Below are 25072 nucleotides of genomic sequence, written 5' to 3' on the forward strand. Positions count from 1 at the left end.
TTATTAATTATATCATAAGTTTCTAATTAAAATTATTAAATCATAAGTATTTAATAATTAAATCATAATTAAATAATAATTAAGTCTTACAATAATTAAATAATTATTTAATCTTTATTATAAGTCTTATAATAATTTCTCAAAAATAAATTTAATACTTATCATAAGTATTTTTCTTTAATAATAAAAGTATTATTAATCATAAGTTTAATTAAAATGTTAATTAAATCATAATTAATAATTAAATGATATAATAAATATTTATATCATAAGTCTTAAATAATAATAATTACTTCTTTTATCATAAGTAATTTATTAATAATGAAAGCCATTCATTTTAACATAAGTTTAATCATTAACCATAAGTTTTAAGTTTAAAAGTTCATCGGGTCGTATCTTGAGCCCCGGGTGTCGGTTTCGGGCGAGCCACATATGCATCTCCGCCTACTCAAACCACCCGACACAATTATGTACTCAAGAACACTCCAAGAACAGTCCCTAGGTCGTGGATATCAGCCATGACAACACTTGGGAATTCAATTTACTCAAAACAGTGATTTAGGCACAACGGGTGAACCGTGGCTCGGATTTAGGTGACCCGAACATGAAAATTCGTCCCACCATCAGTCCTAACCAAATGACACACCCTAAAGACACCAAGGATGATCACAAAGTCGGACCATACCTTGTTCTTGCCCATAACACCTTTCAATCTTTACCAAATATCAAATTAAGCATATCTAGGGCTCCGGGAATCGAAACGACATGAATCCGGAGTCTAAAATTAATGTCTTGATGAGAGGAACTCATTTATATACTTTATTTTATGATCAAAATCAGTTACAATATCAGAAACACACGAAAAAGCTGCTGTTCCAATTTTATCAAACCGAAAAATATGCAATCGAGTAATTCTACGAATACAATCAACATTACAACAACTAATAATCATCATACTAATAAAATATAATCAAAATACAGAAAAATAAAGAAAAATTAAAAATCTAGGGTTAGGGTTTATACCCTAATCAATAATCAAGTGATATAGACGCGTAGAGAACGATGAGAGGAATCCGTTTATGTTGAAAGCCCTAATTCTTAACCTTGATTTGATGATGAAATGGTGATGATGATGATGAAAGGGGACGTTCATGGGAGGAGAGGGAGGAAGGAGGTGAAAAAAATAAGATGATTAGGTTAGAAATGAGAGTAAGTAGTGAAGTTTAGAGTAATGGTCACTAGTTTGCAAGTTTGACAAAATACTCCCCTCCTTAAGGGATTTTCGGCCAAAAACTGAATGGGGTGGGCCCCATAGTGGCCCAATTTGATAAATGATAAAATCCTAGTGGCCCGAACGCCCGAACGAAACCCGAAACGCGAAAACGCCGTTACGCGATTGATTTTTCGGAGAGATAATAAGTACGCGACGAATAAAATATATAAACACTATATATAATCATATGACATCAAAATATCATATTTAAAATAATTAGGACTTAAAAATTCCAAAAGTTCGACCGTTGGTTTGAAAACCGAAAAGATTCGCCGGATAGAAATCCGCGACTCGTAGGAACGTATAATTTAAAATATGAATACAAATATTCATATAACACATAATAATTAATATATTATTACAAAAATAATAATATAGGTCATAGAAATGACGTGGCACGAATAACAATTAACGGTCGTTAAATAGTTAACGGTAAAAGATAACGGAAAAAGTAGGGTCATTACACAAAGTACCGGATGCTTTAGTACTTCGATGTTATTTTTATCATGTCCGAAGGATTTCCCAGAATGATAGGGGATATTCTTATATGCATCTTGTTAATGTCGGTTACCAGATGTTCACTATATGAATGATTATTTTTGTCTCTATGCATGGGACGTATATTTATGAGAAACGGAAATGAAAATCTTGTGGTCTATTAAAATGATGAAAATGAATAATTATGATAAACTAATGAACTCACCAACCTTTTGGTTGACACTTTAAAGCATGTTTATTTTCAGGTATGAAAGAAATCTTCTGCTGTGCATATGCTCAATTTAGAGATATTACTTGGAGTCATTCATGACATATTTGAAACGACGTTGCATTCGAGTCGTTGAGTTCATCAAGATTATTATTAAGTCAATTATAGTTGGATATATTATGAAATGGTATGCATACCGTCAACCTTTAATGTAAAGAAAGTTTGTCTTTAAAAAAATGAATGCAATGTTTGTAAAATGTATCATATAGAGGTCAAGTACCTCGCGATGTAATCAATTGTAATGTATTCGTCTAGATGGATTAGGACGTGTCCTTTCAGTTGGTATCAGAGCGGTGGTCTTAGCAAACCAGGTCTGCATTAGTGTCTCTAACTGATAATTCGTTAGGATACATTAGTGAGTCTGGACTTCGACCTAGTAGTTGTTAGGTTATATTAATAAGTCTGGACTTGAACCTGGTCTGCATGTCAAAATATTTTTCTTATCATTTGGTGTCAAAAATTATCTGTTTATCATTCTTAGTCTAGACACGTCTTGCTGCATTAATTACATGAATAGTGTATAGACAAAATTCATATCTTAGCGTATCTGCTAAATCATATCTTATCGTATCTATTACTGTAAACTTTGCCTGACATATCCCGTAAATTCCACCGTAATCTACGAAACCTTTTGCTCGATATATATAGATATTCTATATAGTTAGAATACCATCCAATATTCAAAAATCAATCCCTTATTCAAATCGTACAAAATGGAATTCGTCATTTGTTCAAGTCCCTCGGATTCTGAAATGGAATCTCACTCAAACTATGAAAGCAGTGTGACCGAAATGGATCAACCAATCAGCCATCATCTATTTTGGATGAATTGGGGATGGGTTCGTAGCCTCCTTAATCATTGGAGACAAGAAGAAGGCGATCCCTTCCATCCACCACATTGCCCTCTTAGCGAAGAACCGGAAGCACTTACCGACGAACCTGTCCGAAACACCATTTTCTCTCTCATTTCCAGAGTATCGCGTCACGATTATATACTACATCAAATTCTAGATTTTATTTATCGGCTCGTCCGAACCGACAATCACCCCGGTGTAATAGAAGAAGTCAATGAGCTTCGCGCTCGGGTAGTGGCTTTAGAGAATATGGTGCAAAGGTTAACAAACACCAGCAGCAGCACTAGCAGCATAAATAGTTGATTGGACACGTCTCCTTAATTTCCTCCGTAATTCACGGGATCTTCTGTACTATATATAGGTATCCTATGTAATTAGAATATCATCCGATATCCGAAAATCATTTCATATCAAAATCCTCTAACGGATCATAAGAGATGGATCCTACACCTAGCTTGGATTCTATAAGTTCCGGAAGTAATTTTGAGATGCGTATTGATATAGACCCCAAAGTCAATGAACCCGAAGTGTCTCCACCGTTTAGCTATTTTTCTTTCTGGAGGAGATGGGGGTGGGTCCGAGACTTACTCACTCGATGGAGAAACGAAGAAGGCGAACCCTACTGTGAACCAAACTTACCACCTAACATCGGAGAAAACGATGTACTCACCAGTGAACCTATGCGCAACACTGTTTTCACCCTTCTTGCAAAAATATTCCGCCTCGAAGGACATATTACTGCGATCTCAGAAAATATTCAACCTCTACTTTCGAATACCAATCGAAGGGGAATGTTAGAAGAAGTTAGGGAACTTTGAATTGATAATCAAGATCTATCGAATCGGATGAGTGGGTGGATAGAAATGATAGAGGGTAGTATAGAAACCCTGACAAGAATGGTGCGTGATTTACAAGCATCACAAGCACCACAAGCACCATCAACATTAGCAGTACCACCATCAGCAACATCAATACTACCACCACCATCCAGCAACAGCAACAGCAACAGCAACAGCAACATCCGCATCTCACACCTCAAATTCACAATATGTCCCACGAACATCAACATCATACGCACCATAGATACCAAGGAGTACCAACAACAATAACCTATGAAGTATTGATCCATAACTTCATTAATATTCTGTGAAGAATATGTGATTCCTAATAGCTAACGATGAAGTATTGACCCATAACTTCATTAATATTCTGCGAAGAATATGTAGTTCCTAATAGTCTTAGAGATTTCTTATTCTAGCTCAAACCGAAAATCATATGAGTTTAATATCATATTAACTCATTAAATCTATGATTACATCTGAAGAAAATATATACGTATATATGTTTTCATAAAGATTGTAATTAAAAATTCTTTCGTACAAACTGTTAATGGTGAAAATATTTTAACGGGTAGGTAATACCCGAGGAATATTTAGATTTCACATTAATAAGTTACATTGTACATTCTTCGAATCTGATTCAACAGTCATTTACTATCCTATTTACATTCACCGATATACGAATGTGTTCACCACAAAATAACCATTTTTATTCGTTTTCATAATTGGATTTTGACTTATCAGAATCCAACAAGTGGCATAACGAAGAAAACATTGGAAAAATAAAATTTGTTAGAAACAAACAATTTAACTATGAGAAGAATTTTGTTAAGAATCCACGCTAACTGTTCCTAGCTAACTGGTTACATTTTATTTATCGCAATTTAATTATCGCAATTTACATTCTCTCAATTTTATTTATCGTCATTTAATTTCTGTTATTTATTTTACACACTTTAAATATCGGGACACGTATACACGGTTTTGACCTATCATATCGACGCATGTATATATATTATTTGGAATAACCATAGACACTCTATATGCTGTAATGCTTGAGTTCCCTATACAGGGTTGAGGTTGATTCTACAATAATATATATATACTTTGAGATGTGATCGAGTCTGAGACATGTACACGGGTCACGATACGTATTATTTAATTCGAATATTATATATTAAACTATATACGAATTATTGAGTTGCTAACTGTGGACTATCAACTGAGGACCAACATTGGACAATTAAAATGAATTAAAATATTGATTATAACATATGAAACTAAACAATTCTTCAAGTTTGCCACTTGATTTCATCTTAAACCTCATTTATATCTTCACAATTACATTCTACGTTCAAACCTTTCATGATTTTGAAAACACCTCAATCGAGAAGAGGAACCAACTGCACTTCATCTACGGAAGAAAAGATTGAGGCATATAGTTATGCACTTGAAAAATTCTCGGAAACTAAGTAAACGTTTAACACATAGCTATGTAATTTTATTTAGCGTTATTATTACCCAAAATAACTTTACAATCCCTTTTCAAGGTAGCGAGTTTTGTCGCAGCTCTATCAAGTCAACTTCGACTCTTCAGTCGAAACAGCCTTATTATAACCTTGATATATACGTTGCCCCTTTTGCCATCGTTACTGGAGAACCTTTCATATTCTACCACATTAGCAATAAACTTATCGACAACTTCACTGATCTTTGACTTTCCGAAAAATCTTCATATTTATCAAAACCCCATCATTTACTCATTTGCATCTTGTGACGAGAATTGCCATACGAATCATCGAAAATTAGCAATCAGTATTTTGAAATCTCACAGCATGTCTACATCAACAGTTATATGTATACATATAACATTTATCTCTTAGAATTATGATCTTACATACAGAAATTTCTAAAAAGCACCCAGTCTACGTATCAATACTCCGAACCTTTGAAAAATTTGATGACACAGTAAAAAAAAAAACTGAAGACTGCCTTAACAGTCAAAAGTTTGATGATTAAAAGGAATGGAAGGTTGGAAACGCTTAATAGAAAATTTAGTACTAAAAAGTAGATTATGCGAAACTATGAAGAAAGCCGTGGACAAATCACAAGGATTAAACTTGTACATAAAAATCTTGATGATTCTGTTTCTGATGAAATCTTTAGCGAATATTTTACTCCTTAATCGCTCTAAATCCTCGTGAATAAATTTCTTCATCACAACTTGATTCAAAAATTCTAAGATATCATCGTACCTTTATTTTAAATATCATCGATATATCTGAAGATATTCTTATCTGAAATCATTTATCTCTTCACGCTATCAGTGTACATCATATAAGAAACTGTTAGTTTCTATATTCTGTAAACCTTCGAGTTCAAACTATGAATGATTTTGAAGTAGTGTTGAGAGCTTAAGCATGAGTTAGTATAATATAATGACACTTGATCAACGTGATTATATTACAGTAAGTCATGATGAGTTTCTAAATGGAACGTGATGATTCACAGATCATAACGTCATCATGTGCCATGTTACACGACTCTTACATTCTGTCTAAATCTATAAACGTATCAAGAACATGTTTTTCTTGATAGTCCTATTTTTCCCAGGGTATTCTAGTAATTTAACAAATCAAGATCGTGCCATTACCATTCCCTTCTTAGAACATCAACAATGTTCATTCTAAAACTTATATCTGCGAATTCTGCACCATTACAAGAGATGTCTAATCGCAAGAAGAAGAAACGGAGGGACAAAGCTCCGAAATAGAAATTGGAGTATAAATCGCAGCAAATAGGAGGGAATATTAACTGTGGATAACAGTGTTTATAGGGAACATAAATAAGAACATTGAAATATAAGGAGGAATATAAAGCTAGATAACAACCCATAAATTACAAATCGTGTATATCAATGCTTATCGCCACATAAAGACACGGGAGAATTAAAAGCACTATAACCCCAAGGGCAAAGTAGAAGTAAGCAGATTCCTCTGGTGGAAGTTGGAAAAGAAGAATGATTGTTACGATAGTAAGGGTGAGGACAAGGATTAGAACTGGATTAAGCATTTTCACAATTTTTTTTTTTAATTTGGAAATTTATTATAGGTATGGTAAAAGATACGAAACGGAAGAAGTTAATTTATAGTGAAAAATTTGATAGTGAAATCAAGGCAGATCTCCGCATTTAATTAGAAAATCCTAATTTCCTGATTCGCCGAAGAATCAAATCTTTTAGATTTAGAAGATTTTTTTTTAAATCCCTTGAATTCCGGAATTCAACCAAGACAACGTCAAAAGTTATGACGAAACTTTATTTCTCATTTCATTCCTTTTGTGATAGCTTCACTCGTACTCTTCAAGTAATCGAATCGTTTTATCTATATTACTCAATGATGATAAAACTCTAATTTCTAGCTCGTATGTATCTTGAAAACATTCTTATTGTTAGCCATGACAATCACAATCAAATTTCGGGACGAAATTTCTTTAACGGGTAGGTACTTTGACGACTCAGGAATTTCCGACCAAATTTAAACTTTATCTTTATATTATTCCGACACGATAAGCAAAGTTTGTTAAGTTAAATCTCAGAAATTTTAAACTGCGTTCATACATTCATTTAACCTCGACTAAATTCCAATAATTCACGAACCATTAAACGAACGTAAATGATTATATATGAATACGCGTATATATTATAACTTGATAACGTTAACGAAATATTAAGTATAAATACTTTACAATATAGTATTTAGTTCCATATGTTTGTCGATGGAATTCCATAGTAATCAATTGATGTAGTTTTCAACTGTACGAAAACACTTTTTCATATAGCAGGACTTGTCTATCTAAACTGCCTTTGGATAAATAAACGTAAGTTGAAATATTGGTTGTAACGTATATTTAAAACGTGTTCATTAATTATATATGTTTTCAAATTAAGTATGAGGTAGTAACACCCGCCTAGTGACGCAATTGATATTTAAAAACGATTAGTACTCGTATCTATTTAAATTCTTAAAAAGAAAAATGTTACGCTCTAAAATATTTTCCTAAATAAAATAAAAATAAACTTTGAAAAATAAATAGTTTTGAAAAACTAAATGTTATATTGTTAGATGAAAGATTTTGAATACAAATTTATATTTCTAAAAATGTATGTATGTATGTATATATATATATATATATATATATATATATATATATATATATATATATATATATATATATATATATATATATATATATATATATATATATTTTAACTTCGTCATAAAACGTGTTAATTTAAAATAAAATATTTTGGTAAACAACGAGTCACTGATTTATAGAAACAAATGACCACGACGCTCAAATTTTATAAGATACATTTTCATAAAGCATTTTTTATAAATAAATCAAATTATTATTAAAGGTACACGTTGCGTAACTTAAAAGGCTAGTTTTCTAGACGTACGAAAGTGCGCTCGAAAAACCGAAAGTGGTACATGAGTCGAGTGACAACGTACGAGTCATTTGAACAAAAATTACATTTTTACTACGCACGTAAATATAATATAATATTTAATTAATTCTAAAGATTAAATATAATATATATTAAATAATATATAACACTACGTATCATATGTAAATATAAGGAAAAGGGGGTGTCGGCAGAGTATTAGATCATGGATATGAGCTGTAAAGAGTTAGCATGCGATCGCATGCATATATAGAAGATACCCCATGCGATCGCATGGGGTGAATTAGATGGTCAAGTATGTTTAAAATCTCGACTTGTTCCATTCTCTGATTCATTTTCATTTTCAATCTCTCGCACCTCTCTTTATATGTATTTAATTTAAATATTTTTATTATTATTAAGATTATTATCATTAATCTTAAAAATATTATTTAGTACTAATATTAGTATTATTAGGTCGTGTTATTATTAGTATTATACATAAAATACTATGACAAAGGGTACGCGCGAGTTATTTTAAAACGAATTTTATGAGCGGGATAGAGTTAAGAAAATTATGGGTTATAGCTATGGAGGTGATGGGTATGGTTCATGGGTATGCTCATAAAGTCAATCTAGTGTTTATCATCTTCGTTGCATCTACGTACCTTTCCTGTAATATTGAATCTCAATATTGATCCGTGAGTACTCGTAAATAAGTTTTTACATACTAATAGTGCATCCCTGACTAGTGCTCGAGAATATAGGATTATACATGCTTTTATTTTTGATATTGCCCTTAGATTGGTTATGTTGAATCTTGAATTAGTTACACCTGTGGTTGAGATAAGGTATAATATATGCATGTCCTTAGAAAGCTAGCAAAAAATTAAGAACTTTTCCTTTAGATGTCGAATGGTTTCGATGAACGGATTAGAAGATATAGTCAATTGAATTTTTGATATTATTATTAAAAATGATTATTATTATCGTCGTTCTAGTTTTTATCAAACTATTATTATTACTATTATTATTATTATCATTAAAAAGTATTATCATTAAAAATTGTATTTTTTATTATTATTATCGTTAAAATTATAATTAGTACTATTATTATTTGTATCATTAAAATAGTTATTAGTATTAATATTATCATCACATTTATTATTATTAGTATTATTATAATTAAACTAATGATAGTAACACTTAATTATTTTAATTACTATTATTATCATTAAATTAAACGCGACATAAAAGACGATTTAAAAACTATTAACAAAATTAATTAGGAAATAATGAGTATGAGTATCATGATGAAATTTAAATATCGTAAGATATTGATTTAGATAAAATTTTCGTTTTTCATTAATTTTATCACTATTATTATTAAACGTACTGTTAATATCAAAACTATCATTTTTTACAAAATTATTATTTTATATCATTGTTAATATAAAATTGCATTATTTTTATAATATCATTTTTAGTAAATATTAAAGTAGATATTTTTATCAATAGAATAATAATAATAATTATTAAAAATAATACAACTTTTACTTATTATTATTATTATCAATATTATTATATCAAATAAATATGTAACACAAATAATATAATTACCTTAATAAAATCTATCATAACATTTTATGTTATTAAATGAACTTTATAAATTTTATTACTTAAAATATATAAAAGAATATTTTTATAAATAAATTATATTATTTGCTTTAAAAATCTTTTAAAAATATTTAAAAATATAAAACGACGATATTTATAATATATAATAATCATGTATAAATTTTGGAAATCATTTTTTGTCAAATTGACTTTTGTTGACTTTTGTATATTAGTCTCGAGCATTAGGATTGTGGTACACTATGTTTCGACTTAATTTGTTAGACAAATATTAACCAACATATAAATATATATATAATTAATTTAGGTTCATGAATCCGAGGCCAACCTTTTACTTGTTCAATGTCGTCATATATATTTTTACTACAAAATACATTAGGTGAGTTTCATTTGCCTTTTTACCCTTTATATTTTTGGGCTGAGAATACATTATATGGGTGAAAGATCGAAGCCGAATATGTTCCTTTTGCTTGGTAGCCTAAGAATTAGTAAACCGATCTACTAATTGACGCGAATCCTAAAGATAGATCTATTGGGCCTAACGAACCCCATCCAAAGTACCGGATGCTTTAGTACTTCGATGTTGTTTTTATCATGTTCGAAGGATTTCCCGGAATGATAGGGGATATTCTTATATGCATCTTGTTAATGTCGATTACCAGGTGTTCACCATATGAATGATTATTTTTGTCTCTATGCATGGGACGTATATTTATGAGAAACGGAAATGAAAATCTTGTGGTCTATTAAAATGATGAAAATGAATATTTATGATAAACTAATGAACTCACCAACCTTTTGGTTGACATTTTAAAGCATGTTTATTCTCAGGTATTAAAGAAATCTTCTGCTGTGCATATGCTCAATTTAGAGATATTACTTGGAGTCATTCATGACATATTTCAAAAGACGTTGCATTCGAGTCGTTGAGTTCATCAAGATTATTATTAAGTTAATTATAGTTGGATATATTATGAAATGGTATGCAAGCCAACCTTTAATGTAAAGAAAGTTTGTCTTTAAAAAAAACGAATACAATGTTTGTAAAATGTATCATATAGAGGTTAAGTACCTCGCGATGTAATCAATTGTAATGTATTCGTCCAGATGGATTAGGACGGGTCCTTTCAGTAAAAACTATATGATGACATATATATGATTATGTATATAGTTAACATGATATCATGATAAGTAAGTATCTCATTAGGTATTTTAACAATGTGTTATATACATAAAATTGAGTTTAATGAATTAAGAAACTCGAAACGATATATATAACGATTATCGTTATAACAACGCCTTACTAAATACATATGAATCATAATAAGATATTGATATACTATGTTTAATCATGATAAATGATAAGTAAACATGTCATTAAGTGTATTAACAATGAACTACATATGTAAAAATAAGACTACTAACTTAATGATTTCGAAACGAGACATATATGTAACGATTATCGTTGTAACAACATTTAACTGTATATATATCATACTAAGATATATTAATATATCATAATATCATTATAATGTAATAATTTAACATCTCTTTAGATATAATAAACAATGGGTTAACAACATTTAACAAGATCGTTAACCTAAAGGTTTCAAAACAACATTTACATGTAACGACTAACGATGACTTAACGACTCAGTTAAAATGTATATACATGTAGTGTTTTAATATGTATTCATACACTTTTGAAAGACTTCAAGACACTTATCAAAACACTTCTACTTAACAAAAATGCTTACAATTACATCCTCGTTCAGTTTCATCAACAATTCTACTCGTACGCACCCGTATTCGTACTCGTACAATACACAGCTTTTATATGTATGTACTATTGGTATATACACTCCAATTATTAGCTCTTAGCAGCCTATGTGAGTCACCTAACACATGTGGGAACCATCATTTGGTAACTAGTATTAAATATCTCATAAAATTACAAAAATATTAGTAATCATTCATGACTTATTTACATGTAAACAAAATTACACATCCTTTATATCTAATCCATATACCAACGACCAAAAACACCTACAAACACTTTCATTCTTCAATTTTCTTCATCTAATTGATCTTTCTCAAGTTCTATCTTCAAGTTCTAAGTGTTCCTCATAAATTCTATAAGTTCTAGTTTCATAAAATCAAGAATACTTCGAAGTTTGCTAGCTTACTTCCAATCTTGTAAAGTGATCATCCAACCTCAAGAAATCTTTATTATTTACAGTAAGATATCTTTCTAATACAAAATAATACTCATATTCAAACTTTGATTCAATTTCTATTACTATAACAATCTTATTTCGAGTGGAAATCTTACTTGAACTTGTTTTCGTGTCATGATTCTGCTTCAAGAACTTTCAAGCCATCCAAGGATCCTATGAAGCTAGATCTATTTTTCTCATTTCCAGTAGGTTTATCCACAAAACCTTAGGTAGTAATGATGTTTATAACATCATTCGATTCATATATATAAAACTACCTTATTCGAAGGTTTAAACTTGAAATCACTAGAACATAGTTTAGTTAATTCTAAACTTGTTCGCAAACAAAAGCTAATCCTTCTAACTTAACTTTTAAAATCAACTAAACAAATGTTCTATATCTATATGATATGCTAACTTAATGATTTAAAACCTGGAAACACGAAAAACACCGTAAAACCGGACATACGCCGTCGTAGTAACACTGCGGGCTGTTTTGGGTTTGATAATTAAAAACTATGTCAAACTTTGATTTAAAAGTTGTTCTTCTGGGAAAATTATTTTTCTTATGAACATGAAACTATATCCAAAAATCATGGTTATACTTAAAGTGGAAGTATGTTTTTCAAAATGGTCATCAAGACGTCGTTCTTTCGACTGAAATGACTACCTCTTATAAAAATGACTTGTAACTTATATTTTCGACTATAAACCTATACTTTTTCTGTTTAGATTCATAAAATAGAGTTCAATATGAAACCATAGCAATTTGATTCACTCAAAACGGATTTAAAACGAAGAACTTATGGGTAAAACAAGATTGTATATTTTTTGATTGTTGTAGCTACGGAAAATATTGTAACAATTCTATACAAATCATATCCTACCTAACTTATATTGTATTATACATGTATTCTAATATATTATGTAATCTTGGGATACCATAGACACGTATTCAAATGTTTTGACATATCATATCGACCCATGTATATATATTATTTGGAACAACCATAGATACTCTATATGCAGTAATGTTTGAGTTAGCTAGACATGGTTGAGGTTGATTCCAAAAACATATATACTTTGAGATGTGATCTAGCCTGAGACGTGTATACACTGGGTCATGGATTGATTCAAGATAATATATATCAATTTATTTATGTACATCTAACTATGGACAACTAGTTGTAGGTTACTAACGAGGATAGCTGACTTAATAAACTTAAAACATCAAAATGTATTAAAAATGTTGTAAATATATTTTGAACATACTTTGATATATATATATATATATATATATATATATATATATATATATATATATATATATATATATATATATATATATATATATATATATATATATATATATATATATTTGTTATAGGTTCGTGAATTGACCAGTGGCCAAGTCTTACTCCCGACGAAGTAAAAATCTATGAAAGTGAGTTATAATCCCACTTTTAAAATCTAATATTTTGGGATGAGAATACATGTAGTTTTATAAATGTTTTACGAAATAGACACAAGTAAATGAAACTACGTTATATGGGTGAATGATCGAAGCCGAATATGCCCCTTTTGCTTGGTAGCCTAAGAATTAGTAAACCGATCTACTAACTAACGCGAATCCTAAAGATAGATCTATTGGGCCTAACGAACCCCATCCAAAGTACCGGATGCTTTAGTACTTCGAATTCGTTTTTATCATGTCCGTAGGATTTTCCAGAATGATAGGGGATATTCTTATATGCATCTTGTTAATGTCGGTCACCAGGTGTTCACCATATGAATGATTTTTATCTCTATGTATGGGATGTATATTGAAATATGAAATCTTGTGGTCTATTATTATGATTTGATAATATATAGGTTAAACCTATAACTCACCAACATTTTTGTTGACGTTTTAAGCATGTTTATTCTCAGGTGATTATTAAGAGCTTCCGCTGTTGCATACTAAAATAAGGACAAGATTTGGAGTCCATGCTTGTATAATATTATGTAAAAACTGCATTCAAGAAACTTATTTTTGATGTAATATATTCTTATTGTAAACCATTATGTAATGGTCGTGTGTAAATGGTATATTTTAGATTATCATTATTTGATAATCTACGTAATGCTTTTTAAACCTTTATAGATAAAATAAAGGTTATGGTTGTTTTAAAAATGAATGCAGTCTTTGAAAAACGTCTCATATAGAAGTCAAAACCTACTAAATTTTTATAAAAGTTTTACGAAATAGACACAAATAAATGAAACTACATTATATGGGTGAAAGATCGAAGCTGAATATGCCCCTTTTGCTTGGTAGCCTAAGAATTAGTAAACCGATCTACTAATTGACGCGAATCCTAAAGATAGATCTATTGGGTCTAACGAACCCCATCCAAAGTACCGGATGCTTTAGTACTTCGATGTTGTTTTTATCATGTTCGAAGGATTTCCCGGAATGATAGGGGATATTCTTATATGCATCTTGTTAATGTCGATTACCAGGTGTTCACCATATGAATGATTATTTTTGTCTCTATGCATGGGACGTATATTTATGAGAAACGGAAATGAAAATCTTGTGGTCTATTAAAATGATGAAAATGAATATTTATGATAAACTAATGAACTCACCAACCTTTTGGTTGACATTTTAAAGAATGTTTATTCTCAGGTATTAAAGAAATCTTCCGCTGTACAAATGCTCAATTTAGAGATATTACTTGGAGTCATTCATGACATATTTCAAAAGACGTTGCATTCGAGTCATTGAGTTCATCAAGATTATTATTAAGTTAATTATATTTGGATATATTATGAAATGGTATGCATGCCGTCAACCTTTAATGTAAAGAAAGTTTGTCTTTAAAAAAAATGAATGCAATGTTTGTAAAATGAATCATATAGAGGTCAAGTACCTCGCGATGTAATCAATTGTAATGTATTCGTCCAGATGGATTAGGACGGGTCCTTTCAGTAAAAACTATATGATGACATATATATGATTATATATATAGTTAACATGATATCATGATAAGTAAGTATCTCATTAGGTATTTTAACAATGTGTTATATACATAAAATTGAGTTTAATGAATTAAGAAACTCGAAACGATATATATAACGATTATCGTTATAACAACGCCTTACTAAATACCTATGAATCATAATAAGATATTGATACACTATGTTTAATCATGATAAATGATAAGTAAACATGTCATTAAGTGTATTAACAATGAACTACATATGTAAAAACAAGACTACTAACTTAATGATTTCGTAACGAGACATATATGTAACGATTATCGTTGTAACAACATTTAACTGTATATATATCATACTAAGATATATTAATATATCATAATATTATGATAATGTAATAATTTAACATCTCTTTAGATATAATAAACAATGGGTTAACAACATTTAACAAGATCGTTAACCTAAAGGTTTCAAAACAACATTTACATGTAACGACTAACGATGACTTAACGACTCAGTTAAAATGTATATACATGTAGTGTTTTAATATGTATTCATACACTTTTGAAAGACTTCAAGACACTTATCAAAATACTTCTACTTAACAAAAATGCTTACAATTACATCCTCGTTCAGTTTCATCAACAATTCTACTCTTATGCACTACTCGTACAATACACAGCTTTTAGATGTATGTACTATTGGTATATACACTCCAATTATCAGCTCTTAGCAGCCCATGTGAGTCAGCTAACACATGTGGGAACCATCATTTGGTAACTAGCATTAAATATCTCATAAAATTACAAAAATATTAGTAATCATTCATGACTTATTTACATGTAAACAAAATTACACATCCTTTATATCTAATCCATATACCAATGACCAAAAATACCTAAAACACTTTCATTATTCAATTTTCTTCATCTAATTGATCTCTCTCAAGTTCTATCTTCAAGTTCTAAGTGTTCTTCATAAATTCTATAAGTTCTAGTTTCATAAAATCAAGAATACTTCCAAGTTTGCTAGCTTACTTCCAATCTTGTAAAGTGATCATCCAACCTCAAGAAATCTTTATTATTTACAGTAAGATATCTTTCTAATACAAGGTAATACTCATATTCAAACTTTGATTCAATTTCTATAACTATAACAATCTTATTTCGAGTGGAAATCTTACTTGAACTTGTTTTCGTGTCATGATTCTGCTTCAAGAACTTTCAAGCCATCCAAGGATCCTTTGAAGCTAGATCTATTTTTCTCATTTCCAGTAGGTTTATCCACAAAACCTAAGGTAGTAATGATGTTTATAACATCATTCAATTCATATATATAAAACTACCTTATTCGAAGGTTTAAACTTGAAATCACTAGAACATAGTTTAGTTAATTCTAAACTTGTTCGCAAACAAAAGTTAATCCTTATAACTTGACTTTTAAAATCAACTAAACACATATTCTATATCTATATGATATGCTAACTTAATGATTTAAAACCTGAAAACACGAAAAACACCGTAAAATCGGACATACTCCGTCGTAGTAACACTGCGGGCTGTTTTGGGTTTGATAATTAAACACTATGTCAAAATTTGATTTAAAAGTTGTTCTTCTGGGAAAATTATTTTTCTTATGAACATGAAAAAATATCCAAAAATCATGGTTAAACTTAAAGTGGAAGTATGTTTTTCAAAATGGTCATCAAGACGCCGTTCTTTCGACTGAAATGACTACCTCTTATAAAAACGACTTGTAACTTATATTTTCGACTATAAACCTATACTTTTTCTGTTTAGATTCATAAAATAGAGTTCAATATGAAACCATAGCAATTTGATTCACTCAAAACGGATTTAAAACGAAGAACTTATGGGTAAAACAAGATTGTATATTTTTTGATTGTTGTAGCTACGGAAAATATTGTAACAATTCTATACAAATCATATCCTACCTAACTTATATTGTATTATACATGTATTCTAATATATTATGTAATCTTGGGATACCATAGACACGTATTCAAATGTTTTGACATATCATATCGACCCATGTATATATATTATTTGGAACAACCATAGATACTCTATATGCAGTAATGTTTGAGTTAGCTAGACATGGTTGAGGTTGATTCCAAAAACATATATACTTTGAGATGTGATCTAGCCTGAGACGTGTATACACTAGGTCGTGGATTGATTCAAGATAATATATATCAATTTATTTATGTACATCTAACTATGGACAACTAGTTGTAGGTTACTAACGAGGACAGCTGACTTAATAAACTTAAAACATCAAAATGTATTAAAAATGTTGTAAATATATTTTGAACATACTTTGATATATATATATATATATATATATATATATATATATATATATATATATATATATATATATATATATATATATATATATGTATATATATATATATATATATATATATATTTGTTATAGGTTCGTGAATTGACCAGTGGCCAAGTCTTACTCCAGACGAAGTAAAAATCTATGAAAGTGAGTTATAGTCCCACTTTTAAAATCTAATATTTTGGGATGAGAATACATGTAGTTTTATAAATGTTTTACAAAATAGACACAAGTAAATGAAACTACATTATATGGGTGAATGATCGAAGCCGAATATGCCCCTTTTACTTGGTAGCCTAAGAATTAGTAAACCGATCTACTAACTAACGCGAATCCTAAAGATAGATCTATTGGGCCTAACGAACCCCATCCAAAGTAGCGGATGCTTTAGTACTTCGAATTCGTTTTTATCATGTCCGTAGGATTTTCCAGAATGATAGGGGATATTCTTATATGCATCTTGTTAATGTCGGTCACCAGGTGTTCACCATATGAATGATTTTTATCTCTATGTATGGGATGTATATTGAAATATGAAATCTTGTGGTCTATTATTACGATTTGATAATATATAGGTTAAACCTATAACTCACCAACATTTTTGTTGACGTTTTAAGCATGTTTATTCTCAGGTGATTATTAAGAGCTTCCGCTGTTGCATACTAAAATAAGGACAAGATTCGGAGTCCATGCTTGTATGATATTATGTAAAAACTGCATTCAAGAAACTTATTTTTGATGTAATATATTCTTATTGTAAACCATTATGTAATGGTCGTGTGTAAATGTTATATTTTAGATTATCATTATTTGATAATCTACGTAATGCTTTTTAAACTTTATAGATAAAATAAAGGTTATGGTTGTTTTAAAAATGAATGCAGTCTTTGAAAAACGTCTCATATAGAAGTCAAAACCTCGTGACAAAATCAATTAATATGGAACGTTTATAATCAATATGAACGGGACATTTCAAACACCTCAACAGAATAGTATTGCAGAAAGAAGAAATAGAACTCTCATTGAAGCAGCAAGATCTATGTTGGTTGAGTCTGGGCTGAAAAATTCATATACGGCAAAAGCTGTGATTACTGCCTGTTTTACCCAGAATAGATCTTTAATTATGAAAAGACATCAAAAAACTGCTTAAAAAGTTCTGAAAGGCAGAAGACCCTCAATTTCATTTCTTCATGCATTTGGCACTCCCTGTTACATTCTAAACAATAGGGACCAGCATAGCAAGTTTGATGCTAAGGCTGATGAAGGAATATTTCTTGGATATTCCAACATGTCAAAGGCATATAGGGTCTACAACAAAAGAACGGGATTTTTAAAAATCCATTAATGTCACATTTGATGAAACTGCCCCTACTTCATCTTCTGGTTAAGAGGATGAGGAGTTACTATTTGAAGAGCCTACTGAAATGTCCCGTTCTTATTGATTAAAAACGTTCCATATTAATTGATTTCGTTGCGAGGTTTTGACCTCTATATGAGACGTTTTTCAAAGACTGCATTCATTTTAAAATAAACCATAACCTTTATTTCATCAATAAAGGTTTAAAACGCTTTACGTAGATTATCAAATAATGATAATCTAAAATATCCTGTTTACACACGACTATTACATAATGGTTTACAATACAAATATGTTACAACGAAATAAGTTTCTTGAATGCAGTTTTACACAATATCATACAGGCATGGACTCCAAATCTTGTCCTTATTTAAGTATGCGACATCGGAAGCTCTTAATAATCACCTGAGAATAAACATGCTTAAAACGTCAACAAAAAATGTTGGTGAGTTATAGGTTTAACCTATATATATCAAATCGTAACAATAGACCACAAGATTTCATATTTCAATATACATCCCATACATAGAGATAAAAATCATTCATATGGTGAACACCTGGTAACCGACATTAACAAGATGCATATATAAGAATATCCCCATCATTCCGGGACACCCTTCGAATATAATATAAATTTCGAAGTACTAAAGCATCCGGTACTTTGGATGGGGTTTGTTAGGCCCAATAGATCTATCTTTAGGATTCGCGTCAATTAGGGTGTCTGTTCCCTAATTCTTAGATTACCAGACTTAATAAAAAGGGGCATATTCGATTTCGATAATTCAACCATAGAATGTAGTTTCACGTACTTGTGTCTATTTTGTAAATCATTTATAAAACCTGCATGTATTCTCATCCCAAAAATATTAGATTTTAAAAGTGGGACTATAACTCACTTTCACAGATTTTTACTTCGTCGGGAAGTAAGACTTGGCCACTGGTCGATTCACGAACCTGTAACAAATATGTACATATATATCAAAGTATGTTCAAAATATATTTACAACACTTTTAATACATTTTGATGTTTTAAGTTCATTAAGTCAGCCGTCCTCGTTAGTAACCTACAACTAGTTGTCCAAAGTTAGATGTACAGAAAAAAAAATTGATATATATTATCTTGAATCAATCCATGACCCAGTGTATACACGTCTCAGGCTAGATAACAACTCAAAGTATATATATTTTGGAATCAACCTCAACCCTGTATAGCTAACTCCCACATTGCTGCATATAGAGTATCTATGGTTGTTCCAAATAATATATACACATGGGTCGATATGATATGTCAAAACATTTTCATACGTGTCTATGGTATCCCAAGATTACATAATACATTAGAATACATGTATAATACAATATAAGTTAGCTAGGATATGATTAATATAGATTTGTTACCAATTTTCACGTAGCTACAACAAGAAAAATTATCCAATCTTGTTTTACCCATAACTTCTTCGTTTTAAATCCGTTTTGAGTGAATCAAATTGCTATGGTTTCATATTGAACTCTATTTTATGAATCTAAATAGAAAAAGTATAGGTTTATAGTCGGAAATATAAGTTACAAGTCATTTTTGTAAGAGGTAGTCATTTCAGTCGAAAGAACGACGTCTTGATGACCATTTTGAAAAATATACTTCCACTTTGAGTTTAACCATGATTTTTGGGTATAGTTTCATGTTCATAAGAAAAATAATTTTCCTAGAAGAACAACTTTTAAATCAAATTTTATCATAGTTTTTAACTAACTAACCCAAAACAGTATGCGGTGTTACTACGACGGCGTAAATCCGATTTTACGGTGTTTTTCGTGTTTCCAGGTTTTAAATCATTAAGTTAGCATATCATATAGATATAGAACATGTGTTTAGTTGATTTTAAAAGTCAAGTTAGAAGGATTAACTTTTGTTTGCGAACAAGTTTAGAATTAACTAAACTATGTTCTAGTGATTACAAGTTTAAATCTTCGAATAAGATAGCTTTATATGTATGAATCGAATGATGTTATTGTGATGGCCCCGTCAAAACACTTAACGGCTCTGTCACTTGGTCCCACAGCTTGATCGAACTTAGATGAATTTAACAAACGACATTGCATTCTTTTATTTCAAAAGTTTCCTAAAAAGGAAAGCATACCAAAATATGTAGTTTAAAAGTAACCCAACATATTAATAATCCAAAGTTGACACAAAAACATTGTCAACAACCCACAAGTATTAATTATTCAAAAACCGAATGCAAGCCAAAGTTTCATAAAAATCTGCCCAAATGCATGCAGACTCTTCTATACACAGCGGAAGCATCACATAAACTCAAGTACCTGTGAAAACATGCGAGTACACTGTCAACACAAAGGTTGAGTGAATTATAGGTTTAAATAATTGAATAAACTTTAGACCACAAGATTTAAAAATGTTAGAAAACATTAAACATTGTTCCATTATCGTTGAGCCACCTGGTAACCACTTAACCCTTTATTTACCCTTGCCAAACACAATAAAAATATACACTGGACAGTGTATCTACAACAAAATACGAAGTACTAAACATTCTGATTATAAATTGCTAGCGCGACTAGCTCAAAATGGGGTTGTCAAATCCGATAGATCTATCCGTAGGATTCGCGTTCACCGGTAGAAACCAATGATTATAGTTACCAGACTAGGGAATATTTTTGTCCAATTCACAATGAATAATTTAAATTTAATTGTCACTTGTGTCTAAACGTGAAATAAAATGCATGTAATCACATCCCAAAAATATACTTTGAAAAGTATGTAAAAATGGGACTATAACTCACCTTAATAGTAATGAAGTAACCAACACAATTAAGCGAACAGCAAATGTAGTACAGTGATCAGGAATGATCACAACGCCGACCTATAAATAAAGCAGGTCGATATAAATAACTAACTTAGGTCAAGTCATAGTATGATAGCTATTGTACATGTTGCAAGTAGTCATAGAACAATACTCAATATGCATCGGTTTGATTGGAACAGCTTACGGACACACACTTTCTATTTTTAGAAAGTTTCTATTTTTAGCAGGTTTCCATTTTTGGAAAGTTTCTATTTTTGGAAAGTTTCTATTTTTGGAAAGTTTCTATTTTTGGAAAGTTTCCAAATTCAGAAAGTTGCTATTTTAGGAATGTTTATAAGTTAGGAAAGTTTCCTTAATTAGAAAGTCAACAAAAGTCAACTGAAAGTCAAAGTCAACCGAAATTCAACTCAAAAATCAACCTTGGTCAAACATAGTCAACGTTAATTTTAAAAGTGTAAGTTATAATAATAATATAAGTTATAACATTTATTAAAGTTAAATATGTCTAATTATGTCATAACATAAGTTTAATTAAATTAAAATGAATTATTAAAGTTAATATAAGTTTAAATGATATAATTAATATAACATAAGTATTTAATTAATTAATTAAATATTAGTGATAATGTAAGTATTATTAATTAATAATAATTTTTTAATCATATCATAAGTATTATTAATTAATAATGAATTATGAATTATTAATCATATCATAAGTTTCTAATTATAATTATTAAATCATAAGTATTTAATAATTAAATTATAATTAAATAATAACTAAGTCTTATAATAATTAAATAATTATTTAATCCTTATTATAAGTCTTATTATAATAATCTCATAATATAAGTTTAATACTTATCATAAGTATTTTTCCATTAATAATGAAGTATTATTAATCATATGTTTAATTAAAAAGTTAATTAAATCATAAATATTAATTAAAAGATATAATAAATATATATATCATAAGTTGTAAATAATAATAATTACTTTTTTATCATAAGTAATTAAATGATAATGAAATCCATTATTTATATCATAAGTTTCATAATTAGTCAAAATTTTTAAATCAAAAGTTCATCGGGTCGTATCCTGAGCGCCGGGTGTCGGTTTTCGGCGAACCTTACATATATCTCCGTCTAAGTAAACCACCCGACACTTTGGTACACTCAAGAACACACCATGAACAGCCCACAAGTCGTGATATGCAGCCAATACACTACTTGGAACTTCAATTAAACCAAAAACGTGTTTTAGACGTAACGAGTGATTCGTGGCTCGGATTGAGATGACCCGAACATGAAAGTTCGCCCCACCATCAGTCTTAACACACTAAAACACCCTAAAGTCACCAAATATGGTCACAAAGTCGGACCAAACCTGGTTCATACCAATATCACAATTCAATCTTAACAAAATACCACTTTGATCATAATTAGGGTTCCGGGAATCGAAACGACATGAATCCAGAGTCTAAAATTAATGTCTTGATGAGAGGAACTCATTTATATACTTTATTTTATGATCAACATCAGTTACAATATCTTAAACACACGAAAAAGCTGCTGTCCCAATTTTATCAAACCGAAAACATAAGTTTACGAGTAATTCTACGCATACAATCAACATTACAACAACTAATAATCATCATACTAATAATATAAACATAAAATACAGAAAAACAAATAAAAATTAAAAGTTCTAGGGTTAGGGTTTATACCCTAATCAAGAAACAATTGGTATGATCGCGTAGAGAACGGAACGAGGAATCCGATTATATGAACAATTGATTGATCCAAGTAATAAAATTGGTTGATGAAGATGATGTTGTGGGGTGATGGTGCCGTTGCCAAAGGGAGAAGGAAGAGGGAGGAGAGCAAATTAAATTTAGGTTTTTAATTAAAAGTAGAAGTGATAAAATTAAAATGCCAAAAAAAGAAAATGGGGAGTATTACTCCCTCCCCCTTGGAATTTCGGCTGAATAGGGGTGGGGTGGGCCCCATGGTGGGCCAAATTTTCTAAAAGCTTAATTCCTTGTGGCCCGAAAGCCCGAACGAGTCCCGAAACATGAAAACGCACTTACGCGATTAAAAATCCGGAAAGATAATAAACGCGCGACGAAAAATAAATATAAATACCCTATATAATTATATGATCTTAAAATATCATATTTAAAATATTTAGGATTTAAATATCCCAAAAATGCGACTGTTGGTTTAAAAACCGAAAAGATTCGCCGGATAGAAATCTGCGATTCGTAGAAACGTATAAATTAAAATATGAATACAATTATTCACATAACACTTAATAATTAATATATTATTATTAATATAATAATATAGGTCATGACATGACGTAACACAATTAACAGTTAACGGTCATTAAATAATTAACGAAAAAGATAACGGAAAAAGTAGGGTCGTGACAGTACCTTCCCGTTACGGAAATTTCGTCCCGAAATTTAAGCAGGTGCAGGGGTTGACTCAGCATCTGGGAACAAATGCGGATACTTCTGCTTCATCTGATCTTCATGCTCCTAAGTGAACTCGGGACAGCGTCTGACGTTCCATCTAACCCGGACAATAGGAATTCGGCTCTGCTTAAGAGTTTTAACTTCTCGATCCATAATTTCGATGGATTCCTCGATAAAATGAAGTTGCTTATCAACATGAAGTTCTTCCAAAGGAATAGTCTTATCGGCTTCGGCCAAACACTTCTTTAAGTTCGATACATGAAAAACATCGTGAACAGCACTGAGTTCTTGTGGCAACTTCAAACAATAAGCCACCGGTCCAACTCTCTCAACAATCTCAAACGGTCCAACAAAGCGAGGACTTAGCTTTCCCCTTTTACCAAAACGGATCACACCCTTCCAAGGTGAAACCTTTAACATAACCCGATCACCAACTTGAAATTCCACATCTTTCCTTCCCCTATCGGCATAACTCTTTTGCCGACTTCTAGCGGTTCTCAACCTGTCCTTAATCTGTACAATCTTCTCGGTAGTCTCGTGAATAATTTCTGGACCTGTGAGTTGAGCATCCCCAAACTCATTCCAACAGACAGGAGACCTACACTTCCTACCATACAGAGCTTCAAACGGTGTGGCTTGAATACTTGCGTGATAACTGTTGTTATAAGAAAATTCAGCTAGCAGCAAATATTTATCCCACCCATTACCAAAATCAATAACACACGCTCGCAACATATCTTCCAATGTCTGAATGGTCCTTTCACTCTGACCATCCGTTTGAGGATGATAAGCGGTGCTCATATCTAATCTAGTTCCCAAGGCTTCCTGCAAAGATCGCCAAAACCTCGATACAAATCGACTATCTCCGTCCGAAATAATGGATACAGGAACACCATGCCTAGAAACAATCTCCTTCAAGTACAAACAAGTAAGTTTCTCCATTTAATCTGTTTCCCTGATCGGCAAAAAGTGAGCCGACTTAGTGAGTCAATCTACAATCACCCAAATAGTGTCATAGCCACCCGCAACTCT

Source organism: Rutidosis leptorrhynchoides, chromosome 8 (genome assembly GCF_046630445.1).
Source record: "Rutidosis leptorrhynchoides isolate AG116_Rl617_1_P2 chromosome 8, CSIRO_AGI_Rlap_v1, whole genome shotgun sequence".
NCBI classification, from domain to species: Eukaryota; Viridiplantae; Streptophyta; class Magnoliopsida; order Asterales; family Asteraceae; genus Rutidosis; species Rutidosis leptorrhynchoides.